This window comes from Schistocerca nitens, chromosome 12, assembly GCF_023898315.1.
Source record: "Schistocerca nitens isolate TAMUIC-IGC-003100 chromosome 12, iqSchNite1.1, whole genome shotgun sequence".
NCBI classification, from domain to species: domain Eukaryota; kingdom Metazoa; phylum Arthropoda; class Insecta; order Orthoptera; family Acrididae; genus Schistocerca; species Schistocerca nitens.
Genome location: NC_064625.1, coordinates 114,605,158 through 114,625,747, shown reverse-complemented (window position 1 = coordinate 114,625,747; position 20,590 = coordinate 114,605,158).

Sequence of the window (20,590 nt, the reverse complement as noted above, 5' to 3'; positions counted from 1 at the left end):
GGTACAACATTCATGTACAGTTGGGTTTTAGAAGTCGTTTAACAACTGAAAATGCCATATTCTCTTTTCTCTCTGAGCTATTGGATGTACGAGGGCGGTTCAGAAAGTAACCTCCGATTGGTCACAGTGCGGGTTGTTGGGGGAGTAGCGACGCCATCTGTGCGTTCACGCACTCAACAGGTCAGTCGGCATCAAGCCGTGGTCGAGTGAACGTCGTACCTGCGCTAGTTTAGTTTTTGTGGCAGTTTGAAATGTGTGCTGCAATAGAAAACCCCGCCAAACGTGAAGTGCGTGCTGTCATAAGGTTTTTTACAGCCAAAGGATATTCTGCAGCAGCTATTCATCGTGAGCTTTGTGCCGTGTACGGACCAAGAGTTATGAGTGAAGGAGTTGTCCGTGAATGGGTACGTTTATTTAAAAGTGGACGAGAAAACGTTCATGATGAAGAGAGGAGTGGTAGACCATCATTGGTGACTGACGAACTCGTTCAGACAGTTGATGCAAAAGTTCGTGAAAATCGACGTTTCTCAATGTCGAAGTTGTCTACTGGTTTTCCACAGATTTCTAAGACTCTCTTGTACGAGATAGTGACAGCAAGATTGGGTTACCGTAAGTTCTGTGCACGATGGGTGCCCAAAATTCTTACCGACCACCACAAAACTCAAAGAATGGCCTCTGCGTTAGACTTTCTGTCACGTTATGAGGACGAAGGAGAACCATTGTTAAACAGAATCGTGACCGGTGACGAAACCTGGATTAAGTACGTGAACCCTGAGACAAAAGAACAATCAAAGATGTGGGCACATTCAAATTCGCCTACCAAACCAAGAAAAGCCTCGCAAGATTTTTCTGCCAGAAAACTGATGGCAACGGTGTTTTGGGATGCCAAAGGGGTGTTGTTGGTTGAATTCATGGAACGTGGTACGATCATTAATCAAGACGTGTACTGTGAAACAATAACAAAGTTACGACGGGCTATACAGAACAAAGCCGTGGTATGCTGACTTCCGGTATCGTTTTTTTGCACGATAACGCCCGTCCTCACTCTGCTCGCAGAACAACGGCCCTTCTTGAGTCCTTCAAGTGGGACGTTATCAACCATCCACCTTACAGCCCAGACCTGGCGCCAAGCGATTATCACCTCTTCATGCATTTGAAGAAATGGCTCGGGTCACAGCGGTTTGATGACGACGAAGATGCGGTCACAGGCTGGCTCCAGGCACAAGCGGGTGATTTTTATGCAGAAGGAATTTCAAAGCTTGTGAAGAGATACGATAAGTGCCTCAATCGCGATGGAGACTATGTAGAAAAATCTACATCTACATCTACATCTATACTCCGCGAGCCACCTTACGGTGTGTGGCGGAGGGTACTTATTGTACCACTATCTGATCCCCCCTTCCCTGTTCCATTCACGAATTGTGCGTGGGAAGAACGACTGCTTGTAAGTCTCCGTATTTGCTCTAATTTCTCGGATCTTTTCGTTGTGATCATTACGCGAGATATATGTGGGCGGTAGTAATATGTTGCCCATCTCTTCCCGGAATGTGCTCTCTCGTAATTTCGATAATAAACCTCTCCGTATTGCGTAACGCCTTTCTTGAAGTGTCCGCCACTGGAGCTTGTTCAGCATCTCCGTAACGCTCTCGCGCTGACTAAATGTCCCCATGACGAATCGCGCTGCTTTTCGCTGGATCATCAAAGATGTAGTTGTAAGATGTATATATTAAAATATTTTTATTTAACTTGGTGTATTTTTTTAAATCGACCGGAGGTTACTTTCTGAACGGCCCTCGTATTAAAAAGAGGATTTGAACGATAGGCATATTTTTTATTTAACTGAGGTGTTTGTGTTCATCACAAAATATTGCTCCAGAAGTTGGATCATTGTGGAATAGGGGCAGTAGGATACGATTGGTTCACCTCTTACTTTAATAACAGACAGCGAAAGGTCATTCTCCACAGAGTTGAGAATGGCTATGATGTGGGGTCTGAGTGTGGCACCGTCAAGTGGGGTGCGCCCCAGGGATCAGTGCTCGGGCCTCTTGTGTTCCTTATTTATATAAATAATGTAACCTCTAGTATTAAAGGTGATTAAAAAATATTTCTGTTTGCTGATGACGCTAAAACGATTTCAATGCGCCACTGCCTCCGGCAGATATTCATGGTGCGAAGATGATCTGATAAACAGATCGAAACTGGTCACAATTAAAAACGTTAAGAGATCAAGACTGCATCCAGTTTATTTTTAAATAAATAAAGCTGGTTTACCAGAAGTTCAACAGATGACAGAAGCATACATACATGCTACAATCTCAGAAGCGAGGACAGTTTGCTTTAGCCCCTTATGCTTCTCATAAATCGATATAAATGTTACAAGGTCTTTCCTTCCCACCAGGATCAGGACGTCAGCGTTCCTGACGTTCCGGAGAACTGGACAGGGCCTACCTGGATGGCAGGCCAATGTCGTCGAACCTCACGGCTACACGGCAACCGTCACCGCGGTACAACGGATGACGAAGAAGGGTGATAAGCGGGAGGGGACAGAGCATTGCCCAAGTCAGCGTGTAAGTTCAATGCACATGCCGACGTCACTCACAAGGGGAGGCCGCCAATTGTGAAATTCAGATTCGATTCATACTGCGCATAATAAAAGCTCATGGCCAGAGGTGTAATGTGGCAAAGCACCAAGATGCACTTCTCAGCCGTTGTCGAGAAAATCGACAGTTAAAAGAAACCGTTGCGGTGATATACTCTCTACGATTATTGGTTTTCTACAGCGTCGTGGCGCACCGGTAAGCGCTCGGATTCGTAATCCGAAGGTCGCCGGATCGAATCTCGCGCCATGCAATTTTATTTTATTATTAGTTTTTTGTAATTCATATATATATATAACTTTTAATGAATTGCTTATGGATGTTGGTGAAGGGGAATCGCTCTCCAATTGTACCGCCTCCATTTTTCCGTTTGTTTAACAGGGTGTATCAAAGCCCTCCCGTCCGCACTGATTTTCGACGATGTTATAAGTTGCGCTAGGGACCGCATCTACCTTCTTTCGAAGTTAACAGGTAACTACGCTGTTATGCGGCGACTCGTTTCGGCCCATTCAACATCTGTCCTTCAAGTGTAACGACCGAGTAAGGGAGCTTATATTTCATACCTGCCACAGCAAATTTGTGTTCGTGGGGTCTCTATTCTAATTCGAACGTTTGACTTACGCTATCCGTATTCTTTTCGGAATATCGTTTCTACGTCTTCCGTTAACTACACGTGGTTAACATTATGAAGACAATTAATAACATTTGTGAAATACAACTTTGTTTGCGGAAAACATAATGATGTTGGAAGTCGCCAGTTTTTCCACGACAAACGACTTTCAACAAATTATTATATGCGTAATTGTTGCAACTGATTGCCGGGATATATATATATATATATATATATATATATATATATTTGAATTACAAAAAACAAATACTACAAAAAAAGGCTGTATGGCGCGAGGTTCGATCCGGCGACCTTTGGATTACGAACCCGAGCGCTTACCGCTGCACCACGACGCTGTAGATAACTATTAATCGTAGAGAGTATTTCACCGCAACGGTTTCTTTTAACTGTCGATTTTCTCGACAACGGCTGATAAGTGCATCTTGGTGCTTTGCCACATTACACCTCTGGCCATGAGCTTTTATTATGCGCAGTATGAATCGAATCTGAATTTCACAATTGGCGGCCTCCCCTTGTCAGTGCCGCGGAGTCGCGGTACAGCCTGCGCCGGGGCCACCGCAAGCGGCGAACCGCCAGTGCGGCAGCCTGCTGGAACGAAGTGTGCGGTGTCAGCTGCCTGGAGAAGGCTGAATGCCAGTTGCGATTCGATTCCTCACCGGGCACTGACAGACGATGCCATTCACTTGTCAAGGCGTTACCTGTATTTTTATGGAAATAAGTAATTCCGAATTTCCTTTCACTGCGCCTACCGGCGACCACAGGTCACTACCATCCTTCCGAGGAAAACTGGCAAGGAGCGAACTGGGAGAGTGTTTCCTGATACACAACCAACTCTACTTAGGTCTCTTTCACTACAGATGAATGCTGAAAATTAGGTGGAGTGGGACGTTTAGGAATGAGGAGGTTCTCCACAGAATCTACGGGGGAAAACACATGGAAAACAGAACATGTGTTAAGTCATCAGGGAAAAACTTGTATCGTAATCGAGGGAGCTGTAGAGGGCCAACACTGGAATACCTACAACAGATCTGAAATTAATTGCAAAACTGTCTGCATCGCAAAGGCACGTTTATTACGAGGTGACTAGTTTCCATCTTCAGATCTTTAAAATTATATTGATGGACAATGTCTCTGCATAGAGCATGGACGATAATTATATTACATTGATTATAATCAACTGGCCTGCTAGCTATCGTCATGTAGCGATTCCTGCTCCCTGTACAGCCATTGTCCATCAATATGCTTTTGAAGATCTGAAGATGATCATGCGATGATCGAAACCGCTCACCTTGTAACAAAAGTAACTTTGCAATCTAGACTGTTTCATAATTAATTGCAAATATTCAGTTTTGATCGCTGACTATCACCATAAATGTCTTCAAAAGTAATTAATTCAACAAATAACTGAGACTATCGGCCGGAAATGCTACTCACATATTAGGGGGTCTGCACTACAGAGGAATTTATGGCAGGCATCATTAAACAAGTCAGAAGGGGCAGATGGCCCTTCCACACCCAGAAAGAAGAGAGCAAATCTATGTTGTACTCTACAATCCATTTCGCCTCTTGTAGAACTGAGTACTCTTGCTACAACATTTGCTTCCAATTTTCTCTCGTAGCCATACTGGGTGAGAGGAGATGGAATTGTGAATACATTTTCAGAAATTGTCACTTTCAGGTTTTTCAACTTATGATACACAATTTTACTAATAAAAAATTTTTAAAGCAACAGATTCGTGAAAAGTACAATACTTTTCTACTGGCATAGCTACTTGCAATGTTTACATAGTTTCCAGCAGTCGCAGAACAAAAAGAAAAGACGGTAGGAGATGAAAATAGTGAATTGTATTTTATGTGGCCTGATGTAACCTAGGTCCTAAGTGAATTTAAAAATTTCCAACCCTTGTTTCTGTGAGGGCATAAGGATTGCTCATTTCATTTCTAGTGTTGATGAAAATAATGTCTTATAAAATCGTATATTAATTTACAGCCACAATGTATTCCTAGTTATTAACTCGTCAGTCGGCTTCTTGTGACTTTTACAGCTCGCATGGAGAGAGTTATTACGTCGGCTAAAAGCTGATTGGAAACTATCTGTCGATTTCAGGAGGACTTGAAATCGCAATCTTACACACACACACATTCAAGAGCACCTAATACAAAATAACAGGACCTGAATGCAATGTCCTATGTTTTCACCAACTAAATATTTAAACTGTGTGTGAATGCAGTTGTAAAAAAAAAACGAAACCCTGTTCTGAATCAGTATCACAAATGAGCCCTTCAATTTTACTGGACATTCAGTATGTAAATTACCACTTGTGGCAAATTATCAGTGATTGGAATATATTACTCTGTATATTGCCTGAATATTACCATTTGCGTGGCCTAACGAAGCTGAAATAACTTCATTAAAAATCCCATCACGCACCACGTTTCGCACTTAGCTATATGTCATACGGATTCGGGGTGACACGTGTGGGCTCAGAGAGCACAATAGTAAATCACGAAAAAATAAAAAAGTTAAATGAAGCTGGGTGCAGATTTTAAGACGTAAGAAGAAGCAGTACAAAAGTCTCTAATACCATGTAACCACTTAGGAATTTACCAGGTCTGTGGGGTGGTAGTTACAAAAATACTTATTTCAAATAAGAGGGTATTTTAGGGTTTTATGCCCTGCATATCTCCCTTAAAATGAACGTGTGGCAATGAATAATTGCTACAGCGTTAGATTAGGTCAGTATTACGAGAAATTAAGAAAAGAGAGAGAGCAGATAAGCACTGAAATCAGATATAGCTGGAAGTGTTGCTGGGTGCTTAGAGTGTAAGAGGTAATTGTGATTATAGTTTAAATGAAATAAATATGAGTGGTACAGGTAACCGCCGACGGCCTTGCAATAGCGGTAGCACCGGTTCCCGTTAGGCGCTGTTGGGCTGGGCTAGCGCTTGTACGCGTGACCGACCATGTCTGCCGAGCGCTGCTGGCAAGCGGGGTGCACTCAGCACTGGTGAGACCAATTTAGGAGCTACGCGACTGAGAAGTAGCGTCTTCGGTCACGAAAACGTGGCAGCAGCTGGCAGGACGGCATGCTGACCACGTGACTCTCTACAAGCGTATCCAGTGGCGCCTACGATTTAAATGTCAAGGTTCTGTCTAACGTGACCTAGGCGTCACGTTAGACAGAACTTTGTCATTTTAATCAAACCTTACAAAAGCAGCTGCCCAGGTGAGAACAAGCCTCATCCATAAACTGTGCGAAACCACCTGTGGATCAACTGCAACAACTCTGAGAACGTCTGCGCAGAGCCTGGTATACTCGGCGGCGGAGTACTGTGCGCCAGTGTGGCTAAACAGTAGTCATGTGAACAAGATCGAAGTCGAACATAACAACACCGTGCGCATTATTTCAGGAACCGTTAGGTCTACCCCTAATATATGGCTACCTGTCCTGAGTCATATACCACCCCCAAAAATACAAGAAACAGCCTTGGCCTGGGAGTACAAGAAGATCGAAGCAAACCCTGAAGTACCGGTACACATCGATGTACCTGAGTACCAAAGGGCTTCGTTCAAGAGATCCTTCTGTTGCTCTCGACAGCCTCACTGGGTCTGACATCAACTTTTGGAGAAGAGAATGGCTCCAGAATGCCCCAACAACTTGCCATCTAATGCCTTGTTCCTGGGTTTGAGCAGCCCCGCAAGATCTGGTCAACTCTGAACCGATTACGAACTGGGAATGGAAGACGTGCTGACTCGATCTTCAAGAAGAATTAATCGTGGCATACCAAAAGTCCATCGAATATACACTCCTGGAAATGGAAAAAAGAACACATTGACATCGGTGTGTCAGACCCACCATACTTGCTCCGGACACTGCGAGAGGGCTGTACAAGCAATGATCACACGCACGGCACAGCGGACACACCAGGAACCGCGGTGTTGGCCGTCGAAAGGCGCTAGCTGCGCAGCATTTGTGCACCGCCGCCGTCAGTGTCAGCCAGTTTGCCGTGGCATACGGAGCTCCATCGCAGTCTTTAACACTGGTAGCATGCCGCGACAGCGTGGACGTGAACCGTATGTGCAGTTAACGGACTTTGAGCGAGGGCGTATAGTGGGCATGCGGGAGGCCGGGTGGACGTACCGCCGAATTGCTCAACACGTGGGGCGTGAGGTCTCCACAATAAATCGATGTTGTCGCCAGTGGTCGGCGGAAGGTGCACGTGCCCGTCGACCTGGGACCGGACCGCAGCGACGCACGGATGCACGCCAAGACCGTAGGATCCTACGCAGTGCCGTAGGGGACCGCACCGCCACTTCCCAGCAAATTAGGGACACTGTTGCTCCTGGGGTATCGGCGAGGACCATTCGCAACCGTCTCCATGAAGCTGGGCTACGGTCCCGCACACCGTTAGGCCGTCTTCCGCTCACGCCCCAACATCGTGCAGCCCGCCTCCAGTGGTGTCGCGACAGGCGTGAATGGAGGGACGAATGGAGACGTGTCGTCTTCAGCGATGAGAGTCGCTTCTGCCTTGGTGCCAATGATGGTCGTATGCGTGTTTGGCGCCGTGCAGGTGAGCGCCACAATCAGGACTGCATACGACCGAGGCACACAGGGCCAACACCCGGCATCACGGCGTGGGGAGCGATCTCCTACACTGGCCGTACACCACTGGTGATCGTCGAGGGGACACTGAATAGTGCACGGTACATCCAAACCGTCATCGAACCCATCGTTCTACCATTCCTAGACCGGCAAGGGAACTTGCTGTTCCAACAGGACAATGCACGTCCGCATGTATCCCGTGCCACCCAACGTGCTCTAGAAGGTGTACGTCAACTACCCTGGCCAGCAAGATCTCCGGATCTGTCCCCCATTGAGCATCTTTGGGACTGGATGAAGCGTCGTCTCACGCGGTCTGCCCGTCCAGCACGAACGCCGGTCCCACTGAGGCGCCAGGTGGAAATGGCATGGCAAGCCGTTCCACAGGACTACATCCAGCATCTCTACGATCGTCTCCATGGGAGAATAGCAGCCTGCATTGCTGCGAAAGGTGGATATACACTGTACTAGTGCCGACATTGTGCATGCTCTGTTGCCTGTGTCTATGTGCCTGTGGTTCTGTCAGTGTGATCATGTGATGTATCTGACCCCAGGAATGTGTCAATAAAGTTTCCCCTTCCTGGGACAATGAATTCACGGTGTTCTTATTTCAATTTCCAGGAGTGTATACGAGGACTAGATGTTTGTCTGTGAATATATGTAATGTCATATAATGTAGAAGTGATCCAATACTGAAATGTACTTAAATGCCATACGCTAAATAAAATATCGGCTGAAGAAGAAATGGCGGTCGGGTGGCACCGTTGGGCCTTCCAACGCCTGTTCGGTCTGAGAATTTTTTTTTAGAAGCATAGGTAAGCAGAACAGTGGAAGTTGAATGAACAAGGAATTTCGTTTCTGGGTTCCAAATGATGAGAAAAACACACAGACCTAGCAGTACGCATGGAGATCACTTTGGAAAACAAGCAAGATCAACATGAAATAAGATAGTGCTTCAGAAAGAGCCTACGCAAGAAACGAAGGCAATAAGGAAACAGTAGTAGGAGAAAAATTAGGGAAAATCAGAATATGGTGAGACGAGGTCATAATTTGTGTTAAGGTGAACAATATGCCAAGCTTAAGAATGTGACTGTCAAATGATTAATGCTAATTATCTGTGTAACGAGGTAGTCAGTCACATGATGATGGAGCGCTCGACTTCACAGTCATCAGCGCCCTGACGAAAAATCAACAAGAAATCTCATGGGTGGGGACGAAGGCTGACCCCACATGCAGAGCAGTTTATGACGTACTAAAGTCTGCCATCCTTCCCCACCAGTTTAGGGATGAGGCCTGATAGTTCACATAATTTCACTACTCTTGTAACACTGGTATCGGTATCTGCGAGGATGGTGAGCAGATCTCCAGCGAGACCAAGGGCTGCCCTAATATCAGTATACAGGCCACACGTAGCCACAATGTGCTGAACTGAAAGCGGCACACCACGAACTTCACAGAAATGTGGATCCTACCCCCCGAGGAGGAAGCCATGTGTGAAAGGGCTATGCCCGATGCGCAGTCTGGTAAGCAAAACTTCCTTCCAGCGGTGAGGCTGACACGAAGTCAGCCACGCTTTTGTGGTCGGTTTGATCGACCGCAGTTTGCTGGCTGACACCTGCAACCATTCAGTCTCCCGCTGACGCATGATGCATCTGTCAGAAAATGAGATAATTGCGTGCAACGGGATGGGACACTGATGGACAGCACCATCCCAACATGCTTCCTTGGCAGCTTTATCAGCCACGTCGTTACCCTGTATCCCAACGTGGCCAGATACCCAGCAAAAGAGCACCTCCTTGCCACGGCGTTGGAGCTGCTGTAAGGAGTCATGGATGAGCTGAATCAGCGGGTCTACCAGATACATTTGGTGAAGCGCTTGTACGAGATTAAGAGACGCGGAACAGACAAGAAAACTGGTACGGTGATGTCTGTGAACCCTCTCCAGTGCCAGCTGAACAGCAAAATCTACTTCCTTTGAAGCAGTACTCCAGAATTTATACCAATATGGGTAATGAGTGAAATGGCAAAAGTGTACAAGCGAAACATGGAACTGCTAAAACGTACTTAATGAACTGAAACGTAGCCCAACAAAAAAAAATAGATATCATCCTATTAATCCGATCTGCTAGTACGTTCAGGTTAAGAGCAATTAATGACTAACTGTACCCGTAGATGACATACCTGTAATTCTGTCCTCCATTTGTGACCACAAAGGTCAATGGTACGTTAGATTGAGGCAGCAAAATCGCATCAAATGTCCTGTTAACTTGATAGAAAACGGCACTGTATTTCATCGACGTCGACGCGGTGTATGAGTTCGGACGAGGCGGAGTCAAACTGACGTTTTGGTTGCAAAATTCGTCGGTGCTGAACCCCATGGGGAACACCTGAGGCGCTAACGGTCTAGAGTTGTGTTCCCACTAGACACCAGCCTGTAATCTGCGGGAACTTCGTGAGATGAAGACGCACATCTGGGACCAGATACTTCCGAAAACCTACCAAGGACTTTTTATTTCGTACAACCATATTTAAATTGGGTGATGGTGGGACACAGCTCGTATAATCTTTATTAAAAATGAAACTCCTCCAGCTGTACCTAAGGTTTTATATTTGGCTACTAGTTTCGACGTTGCGTCAACGCCATCTTCAGGCTCGTACACTTTGATGAAATCAATTGTGTGTGGCTGAGAAGTAGAAGTCCGCGGAGAGACCAATACGTGCTCCATACGGATGGCAGGCAGTAACGCTAGTAATGACGGTAATGACAATATAATTAATTGGGGCAGAAGTGGCAACAAAACGACTATTCACGTTGGTGTGTAGAATATATGAGTCAGGCGATATACCATCTGACTTTCGGAAAAGCATCATCCACACAATTCCGAAGACGGCAAGAACTGACAAGTGCGAGAATTATCGCACAATCAGCTTAACAGCTCATGCATCGAAGCTGCTTACAAGAATAATATACAGAAGGATGGAAAAGAAAATTGAGAATGCGCTAGGTGCCGATCAGTTTGGCTTTAGGAAAAGTAAAGGGACGAGAGAGAGGCAATTCTGACGTTACGGCTACTAATGGAAGCAAGGCTAAAGAAAAATCAAGACACTTTCATAGGATTTGTCGACCTGGAAAAAGCGTTCGACAATATAAAATGGTGCAAGCTGTTCGAGATTCTGAAAAAAGTAGGGGTAAGCTATAGGGAGAGACGGGTCATATACAATATGTACAACAACCAAGAGGGAATAATAAGAGTGGACGATCAAGAACGAAGCGCTCGTATTAAGAAGGGTGTAAGATAAGGCTGTAGCCTTTCGCCCCTACTCTTCAATCTGTACATCGAGGAAGCAATGATGGAAATAAAAGAAAGGTTCAGGAGTGGAATTAAAATACAAGGTGAAAGGATATCAATGATACGATTCGCTGATGACATTTCTATCCTGAGTGAAAGTGAAGAAGAATTACATGATCTGCTGAACGGAATGAACAGTCTAATGAGTACAGAATATAGTTTGAGAGTAAACCGGAGAAATACGAAGGTAATGAGAAGTAGTAGAAATGAGAACAGCGAGAAACTTAACATCAGGATTGATGGTCACGAAGTCAATGAAGTTAAGGAATTCTGCTACCTAGGCAGTAAAATAACCAATGACGGACGGAGCAAGGAGGACATCAAAAGCAGACTCGCTGTGGCAAAAAAGGCATTTATGGCCAAGAGAAGTTTACTAATATCAAATACCGGCCTTAATTTGAGGAAGAAATTTCTGAGGATGTACGTCTGGAGTACAGCATTGTATGGTAGTGAAACATGGACTGTTGGAAAACCGGAACAGAAGAGAATCGAAGCATTTGAGATGTGGTGCTATAGACGAATGTTGATAATTAGGTGGACTGATAAGGTAAGGAATGAGGAGGTTCTATGCAGAATCGGAGAGGAAAGGAATATGTGGAAAACACTGATAAGGAGAGGGGACAGGATGATAGGACATCTGCTAAGACATGAGGGAATGACTTCCATGGTACTAGAGGGAGCTGTAGAGGGCAAAAAGTGTAGAGGAAGACAGAGATTGGAATACGTCAAGCAAATAATTGAGGACGTTGGTTGCAAGTGCTACTATGAGATGAAGGAATTCGTGTCGGGTGCGCATCAAACCAGGCAGTAGACTAATGACAAAAAAAAAAAAAAAAAAAAAAAAAAAAACTGAGATAGGTGAAATAAATGTGTGATCAGAAAGGAAGCTGAAAGTATATCTAAAGAAATCGCGAGTTAGAGACCGGGGAGAATGATAAACATATAGCGTTTGGACAAAAATATCGAAACACTGCGAGAAATGCCTGTTTGAACATTAATGCAAATGCCGACCAAGACTGCAGATGCCGCTGTTATATTTGACTACGAACGGTACATACTCTGATCAGCCAGAACATTATGACCACCCGTCTACTTTTGATATAAATGCGTCCAAGCGATGACAGCGTCACCTGGCGAGGAGTGATTGTTAGTCAGACACACGCACGGTACGTGTGGTATCAGTGAGCGTGTTGTCCGTGTGTAGAATGGGGAGGAGCGCGATCTCTCTGAGTTTGACCGAAAGCCGACTGTGATGGCCCAGAGAGACAGCTTGTCAGGTGTTCGAGGAGTGCTGTGGTGAGCGTCCTCAATACATGACCAGACAAAGGTGAATCAAGGTCCTGATGTCGTGCGGTTGGGCGGCTACCCCTCATTACAGATGTCGGACGTCGTAGGTTGGGCAGACAGGTAAAAAAGGACAGGCAGCGAACTGTGGCGAAAATGACATTAACGCCGGGCAGAGTACACTCCTAATGATGTGCCTCCACAGCCGGCAAACCCGTGCATATTTGAATGTTAACACCACGACATCGGCAGCTACGACTGACATGGGCAGGTAAACATGGCCAATGGACGTTGGCGCAGTCCCAGAGCGTTGCATGGTCCGATGAATCCCAATACCTTCATCACGCCGATGACGGTCACGAATCCGCCGTCTTCGAGGGGAACAGCGCCTTGGCAGTACTGCGGGACGGAGGCAGTCTGGAGGCGGCTCCATTGTGCTCTGGGGAACATTCAGGTGGGCATCCACCGGTCCTGTGGAGCTCACGCAAGGCACCATGACGCTCAAGGAGTATCATCCACAGGTCGCAGACCAGGTACACCCCTTCATGAGGATCATGTTTCCCGATGACAGTGGCATTTTCCAACAGGATAACGCGCCATGTGACGAGGCCAGGAGTGGTTCGAGGAACACAGTGGCTTGTTTCAATTGATGTGCAGCCTCCCCGACTCACCAGATCTGAACCCGATCGAACACATCTCGGATGTGATTGAACGTGACGTCGGAGCTCATCGCTCCCCTGCCCTGAATTTAACCCTTTAATTGGTGTGGACGTGTTAACGCGCGCCTTTGTCCCTGTGTGCTCTGAACGTATTTACGCTCGCCACCAGTCCTTCTACCTGGTACGCTGAACGTGTTTATGCGCGCCGCCTAAGTGGCATCTGTGTGCTCCTGACCTGTGGAGAGCCATCAGCGCAGGTACCAGGATTGGGCGCTCTCAACGGCGCGCTCAACCCTCCTAGATGGATGCCCGGCTGCAGCAGCCAAAGAGTTAAGGGAATTACGTGACTTTGCAGATGTGGCGCCAACTCCATCCAGCGACCTACCAGGCCCTCATTGCTCCCACGCCATGACGCGGCACTGCTGTTATCCGTGCTAAAGGTTGAGATACCGGCTATGAGGTAGGTGGTGTAATGTAGTGGCTGATCAGGGTATGCAATGTCCTGAATACATTGTAAGAGTCAGCGTAGTTGTAAGCGGTACTTGTTGGTCGCTCTAAGCTCATTAGCCCAAAACGTCGGGAATCTGTACCATCTCTTATCCTAAATGGAACAAATATTAACTTCTCTCCCTCAGCAAAGACTTTGGGAGTAATAATAGATGAAAATCTAAATTGGACAGAGCATGTAACTGCAGTGTGCAAAAAAGTGTCAGCATCCCTTCATGTCCTACAAAAATATAAAAAACTCTTCCCTTTCGACCTGAAAAAGAAATTAGTACAGACGCTTATACTCCCAATCATTGACTACAGCGATATTATCCTACAAGGCCTCTCTCAGGGAAATTCCCGACGTCTGGAACTGGTCATGAATGCCTGCGTCCGATATATCTATGACGTTCGACTTTTTGATCACATTTCACCAGCATATGCCAAACTGTCCCGTCTGCGTGCAGACAAACGCAGAGATTTCCATACACTCTCATCTACTGCCATGTAAATGTACTCTGTCCCTCATATCTCTCCTCGTCCTTAACGCTTATGTCGGAACAACATCACAGAAACACACGTCCCCACCATAATAAAATCCTCTCTGTTCCACTGCATCGCTCAGTCAACTTCTCCAAGTCCTTTACAGTAGCAGGAAGACTCTGGAATAACCTCCCTCGTTATGTTAGAGAACTTAAAAACATGTCCGGCTTCAAAAAACAGTTAATGACGTATCTACTTAAGCAACAGTAATGCCTTCCTCTGTACATGAATGCACTTCACCTCATTCCTTCCCTCTTTCCCCCTCCTTTAATATACCTTCCCCAAAACTCGCTATACTAGTAAACATCTACTTTACACACCAAATGGCTGGTTCAAATGGCTCTGAGCCCTATGGGACTTAACATCTGTGGTAATCAGTCCCCTAGAACGTAGAATTACTTAAACCTAACCAACCTAAGGACATCACACACATCCATGCCCGAGGCAGGATTCGAACCTGCGACCGTAGTGGTCACGTGGTTCCAGACTGAAGCGCCTAGAACCGCACGGCCCCACAGGCCGGCTTTACACATCAAGATATTAATGTACATCTGCACAAATCTTCATTACTATTGCCAATTTTTCTCATGTTTATTGATTTTTTTACTGTTACTATTATTGCTTTTATCATAATTTGTATGTATAGCACCTGTTGTAAAAATACTGCCAGCGCTTACTTTATTAGGTCTTAGTCATTACTCTTTATTCACATTGTCACTAGAGTAATCTAATTTTCTTATTTAAATTATTGTCATGATGTACCTCTGATGTGTGAAATGCTGCATGTGTGGGACACTGGGTCGGCCGGAGTGGCCGTGTGGTTCTAGGTGCTTCAGTCCGGAAACGCGCGCCTGCTACGGTCGCAGGTTCGAATCCTGCCTCGGGCTTGGATGTGTGTGATGTCCTTAGGTTAGTTAGGTTTACGTAGTTCTAAGTTCTAGGGGACTGATGACCTTAGAATTGATTCCCATAGTGCTCAGAGCCATTTGAACCATTTTTTTGGAACACTGGTCCGATGTAAGAGAGGACCTGATGGCCCTAATCTGATCAGGTTAAATAAATAAAATATATCCGAGCAAAGTGAATTCTAACTTGGACAGATTGCTGCTGCTACTGAAGCTCGTGGGAGCTTAAGTAGCCAAGTGAGCCGAAGAGCTGAGATTCATACCGGACGCAGGGGAAACGGAGAAACATCATCTGCCACATCACCATGCGAACGAAAGTGTGTGTTCAGTTATCGTGGCAGACGGTCATTGAAGAGGATTGTGATGAAAAAAAAAACTCAATAACAATTCCGTAAGTCTCTTCAGAACTGAATGTCACACTCGCAGTCCCTGTCAGTACCAGAGCAACATGAAGGGAATTCAAGAAACATGAAGTTGCAGAGCGAGCTGTAAATCCAAAATACTCATCAACGATGAATACACGTTGAGTCGTCCACGGCTCGTGTTCATGCCATTTATTGTTTGTCGTCTTCGATTACGGTATTGCCGCCTCGTTTTCTTATTCCATTTACTGGCGGCACTAGCTTCCTGCCTTACTTGCCCGTGAGTGTCAGCAGCAGCGCGTATCAAATGGCTCTGAGCCCTATGGGACTTAACATCTGAGGTCATCATTCCCCTACAACTTAGAACTACTTAAACCTAACTAACCTAAGCACATCACACACATCCATGCCCGAGGCAGGATTCGAACCTGCGACCGTAGCAGTCGCGCGTTTCCGGACTGAAGCGCCTAGAACTGCTCGGCCACCGCTGCCAGCAGCAGCGCGTATCGATAGTGGACTGTCGTACGATCTCTAGAGCGACCGATAGTACTGTCGGGTCGTCGTGTGTCGGGAAGTGGGTTGGAGATGGACCAGCAGCTTAGTCGGGCACGGAGCAGCAATCAGGGACTGAGCAGCGATCGTGGACCGAGCAGCGATCGTGGACCGAGCAGCGATCGTGGACGAAGGAGCGTCGGGACGGAGCGCCAGTGAGGCGCGGACAGCCAGTATTTGCCGACCGCTAGCGACGCACTGTCCGGCGGAAGGAGACTTGAGCGTGGTCGACCATTGGTTGGTCGTTCGGTCGGCCGCCTCATCGGACGACGTGTATTTGGTCTTCTGACCGCTTCTGGGCCCCTTCGATTTGTCATCTTGCGGGACATGGGTCGGTTCTTTCCTGGTGCAGGGATGTCGGTTAGCCAGTGGGCGTGTTCTCTCTCCATGGATGGGTCCTAATTCGACAGCTTGGTGTTGTTCTCCTTGTCTCTTTGAGTGTTTATTGTGCCTTGACTGTCTTTATACGCCAGTTGTTAAGACATAATCCTGCTGCGATCCTCGTCTTCGTCGGTACTTGTTGTCGTTTTGCGGATCGGGTGGAGCAGAAGTGATCTTGTTGGTTGGTTCGTCGGCTAGCTTTCGGTTGGGTTGCCTTCCGATTAAGAGGTTGTCGGTCTGGCAGCCTGTCTCACCTGAATATGCGTTAGTGTTACCTTCCCAGGCCGACTCTTGCAACCTTCTGAGCGCCACTCCTTGCGTTTGACATAGTGATTTCCTTTTTAGTCTTAAGTACTCTATGTGGCCTCCAGCCGAGTTTTAATTTCTCTTAAATTAAAAATTCAAAATCCTTGTCGTGCCCTTAATTCATAAGATTGTTATTCTTTAGTATGAGGCCTTCAGCCGAGTTTTACACGAAATATTTTAAAATAAGGCCTTCAGCCTTTTCAAAAAAATGGTTCAAATGGCTCTGAGTACTATGGGACTTAACATCTGAGGTCATCAGTCCCCTAGAACTTAGAACTGCCCGAGGCAGCATTCGAACCTGCGACCGTAGCGGTCGCGCGTTTCCAGACTGTAGCGCCTAGAACAGCTCGACCACCCCGGCCGGCTCAACCTTTTCAGATTGAAAGCTCTTCTTCCTAGGCCTTAAGCCGTAAATTTTTTTTTTTTAATGCGGCCTTCAGCCGAGTTTTCAGCCTCTTTATATTAAACATTGAAAATCTTTGTCTCGGCCTTAAGCCGTAGGCTTTCAGCCTATTTATGTTGAAGATGAAAAACTTTTTTGAAGAAGTGAAACCTCCAGAAGAACTTCTGTACCTCCTTGCCTAAGCCTTGTGCCTTGGCCGGCCAGTGTGGCCGAGCGGTTCTAGGCACTTCAGTCTGGAACCGCGCGACTGCTACGGTCGCAGGTTCGAATCCTGCCTCGGGCATGGATGTGTGTGGTGTCCTTAGGTTAGTTAGGTTTAAGTAGTTCTAAGTTCTAGGGGACTGATGACCAAAGATGTTAAGTCCTATAGTGCTCAGAGCCACTCGAACCATTTGAACCTTGTGCCTTGGATTTTCGATGTGGTCTTCAGCCGATCTAAATTAAATCAAAGGTGGTCTTTCGTTAAACCCTTTAGTGTTTTTGTTTCGTGCTTGTGTGATTGTGTGTTTTAACAAATAAAGTTTATATGTTGAGTGCAACTAACAGTAGCTTATTTTGGCCCCATTCCACAAATATAATCGTATCCACTCTGTCCTGCTAGCTCAGGAATTACACACGCGTAATACGAAAGCGAGGTCCCGGAGCCATAAAACCTGGAAAATGGTGCAATGGGAAAAGTGATCTGGTCAGATGGGTCTTTGTAGCACACTGTTCTAACTTCTGAATGAGTTTGGGTCTCAAGAGTGAAACTTGGCGGCGGTTCAGTAATGATATGGACATCCACACCATGGTATATCACCGACCACATGGGTGCTCTGTAAGCTTACGTTGCTGCCACGGATTACGTGACCGTTTTTACTGGTCATGTCCATCGTATGGCACAGTGTTTGTTTCCCAGTGGCGGTGCTGAGTTCTAAAACGACAGTGCCCTTGTTCATACAGCTCACATCGTTCAGGAAGAGTTTTGTGAGTTGTCGCATTTAGTCCGGCCCCCACAGTAACCCAGATCAATATTATTGAGCCTTTTTGTCTACTTTATCGAGTAGGATATGCGATTGCTATCCATCATCGTTACCCAAACTTGGCACTGGTTCAAATGGCTCTGAGCACTATGGGACTCAACTTCTGTGGTCATCAGTCCCCTAGAACTTAGAACTACTTAAACCTAACTAACCTAAGGACATCACACACATCCATGCCCGAGGCAGGATTCGAACCAGTGACCGTAGCAGTCGCACGGTTCCGGACTGCGCGCCTAGAACCGCGAGACCACCGCGGCCGGCAAACTTGGCACTGTTTTCCAGGAAGATTGGTGCACGATTCCGTTGAAAATCGTACAGGACCGGGCTGTATTTATTCATTCCGAGTCGACTGGAACTTGATTTGAAGGCCAACAGTTTTCCTTTCGCCGTATAAGGCATGGCAATGTGTTGGAATAATGGTGTTCATACTTTTTTTTCAAATGGTTCAAAAGACTGAGCACTATGGCACTTACCATCTGAAGTCATCAGTCCCCTAGAACTTAGAAGTACTTAAACCTAACTAACTTAAGGACATGACACACATCCATGCCGAGGTAGGATTCGAACCTGCGACCATAGCAGCAGCGCGGTTCCGGGCCGAAGCTCCTAGAACCGCTCGGCCACACCGGCCGGCCATTTTTTTTCCCATCGCATGTGAGTTGGTAAATGAATGGGCATAACCATTGTGAGGAAGACAAGGGGAATGCCTAATGTGTCTGCATATGTTACTACGACATCCCATACACACTTTCAAAGAAACTTGTATAATATTTCGTATTCCTTTAGTCATATTTCTGCTGCGAGAGTATTTTTTTTTTTTTTTTTTTTTTTTTATGAGGCGGAATCCTCAAATGTTGCGGAACGTAGAGCTGAACTGTAGAAGAAGGAACCGCTGCAGATTACAGAGTGCAGTGGCCAGCGTTTCTGATTAATGAAAGCAGTAAAGCGCTATGTCGAGCATAATGTGCTCCGAACAAAAGACTGCCGTGTGTTGCGTACCTGCCGAGAAAAAAAATGGCGACTGTATCTCCCTGCGAGGTCTACTCCACAGGAGCGCAACGGTGTAAAATACGGGTCGTTAAAAATTATGAATCACGTATATAAAACGTTAAAAGTACGGAGCTATCCTTGTTCTCACTTTCACACAGATTAAACACGACAGAGGAAAAAAAGAAAGAAAGGTTGGCTGCATTTCTGTTTAAAAATAACAGGCCTTGAATATAACCCTAATGCAAACTGAGTACCTTTGTTAGTATTTTTCCAACGCGACATTCTGTATCTAGACTTAGTAGTTTGTGACCTGAAGTTCATGACGTATCTACTCTTCTTCCGGTTGTAAAGGGTAGTGAGTCATAGCGCGGTCTGAAAAGCAAAAGAGAAGCTAGCGCGTAAAGGCTATGAAATCGTTATATACGACGGTGTTCACTCAATAGCGTTGGTTTTCTTTCCAGGAGCGGACTATACCTGGCCATATATTATTAGATTAATGTAGATACCTGGCAGAGGACTGTATGACCTAATTCGAGACAAGTCCCCTGACGAAGACGGCATTCCCTTACATTTAATGATATTCTTGGCTGAGCCAGTCACGACGCAGCTTTTCCATCAGCTGTGCAAGATAAACCTATGTGAAATGTCCTTAGATTTCGAGAAGAACTTATCATTTCCAATTCCACAAGAACACAAGTGCTGACAGTTGTAAATATTACTGAACCAACAGTCTGATAATAGTTGAAAAATACTGATACCAGTTATTGGCAGAAAAATGGATACACTGTTGGAAGTCGACTTCTGACAAGTGAACCTCCCCATCGCACCCCCCTCAGATTTAGTTTTAAGTTGGCACACTGGATAGGTCTTGAAAAACTGAACACAGATCAATTGAGAAAACAGGAAGAAGTTGTGTGGAACTGTGAAAAAATAAGCAAAATATACAAACTGAGTAGTTTATGGAAAGATAGGCAACATCGAGGACACTAGAAGCGCAGGAGCGTCGTTGTCTCGTGGTAACGTTAGCAGCTGCGGAACGAAAGGACCTTGGTTCAAATCTTCCATACAGAGAAAAGTTTAATTTTTTATTTTCAGTTTATGTGACAAACTATTATGTTTTCATCACTTTTTTGGAAGTGATTATCACATTCACAAGAAAACGTAAATCGGGCAAGGTAGAAGAATCTTTTTACCAATTCGCCAAGTGTACAAGTTAGGTTGGTCGACAACATATTCCTGTCATGTGACGCACATGCCGTCACCAGTGTCGTATAGAATATATCAGATGTGTTTTCCTGTGGAGGAATCGGTTGACCTATGACCTTGCGATCAAATGTTTTCGGTTCCCATTGGAGAGGCACGTCCTTTCGTCTACTAATCGCACGGTTTTGCGATGCGGTCGCAAAACACAGACACTAAACTTATTACAGTGAACAGAGACGTCAATGAGCGAACGGACAGATAATAACTATGCAAAAATAAAGAAAGTAAAATGTTCGCTCGAGGGTAGACTTGAAC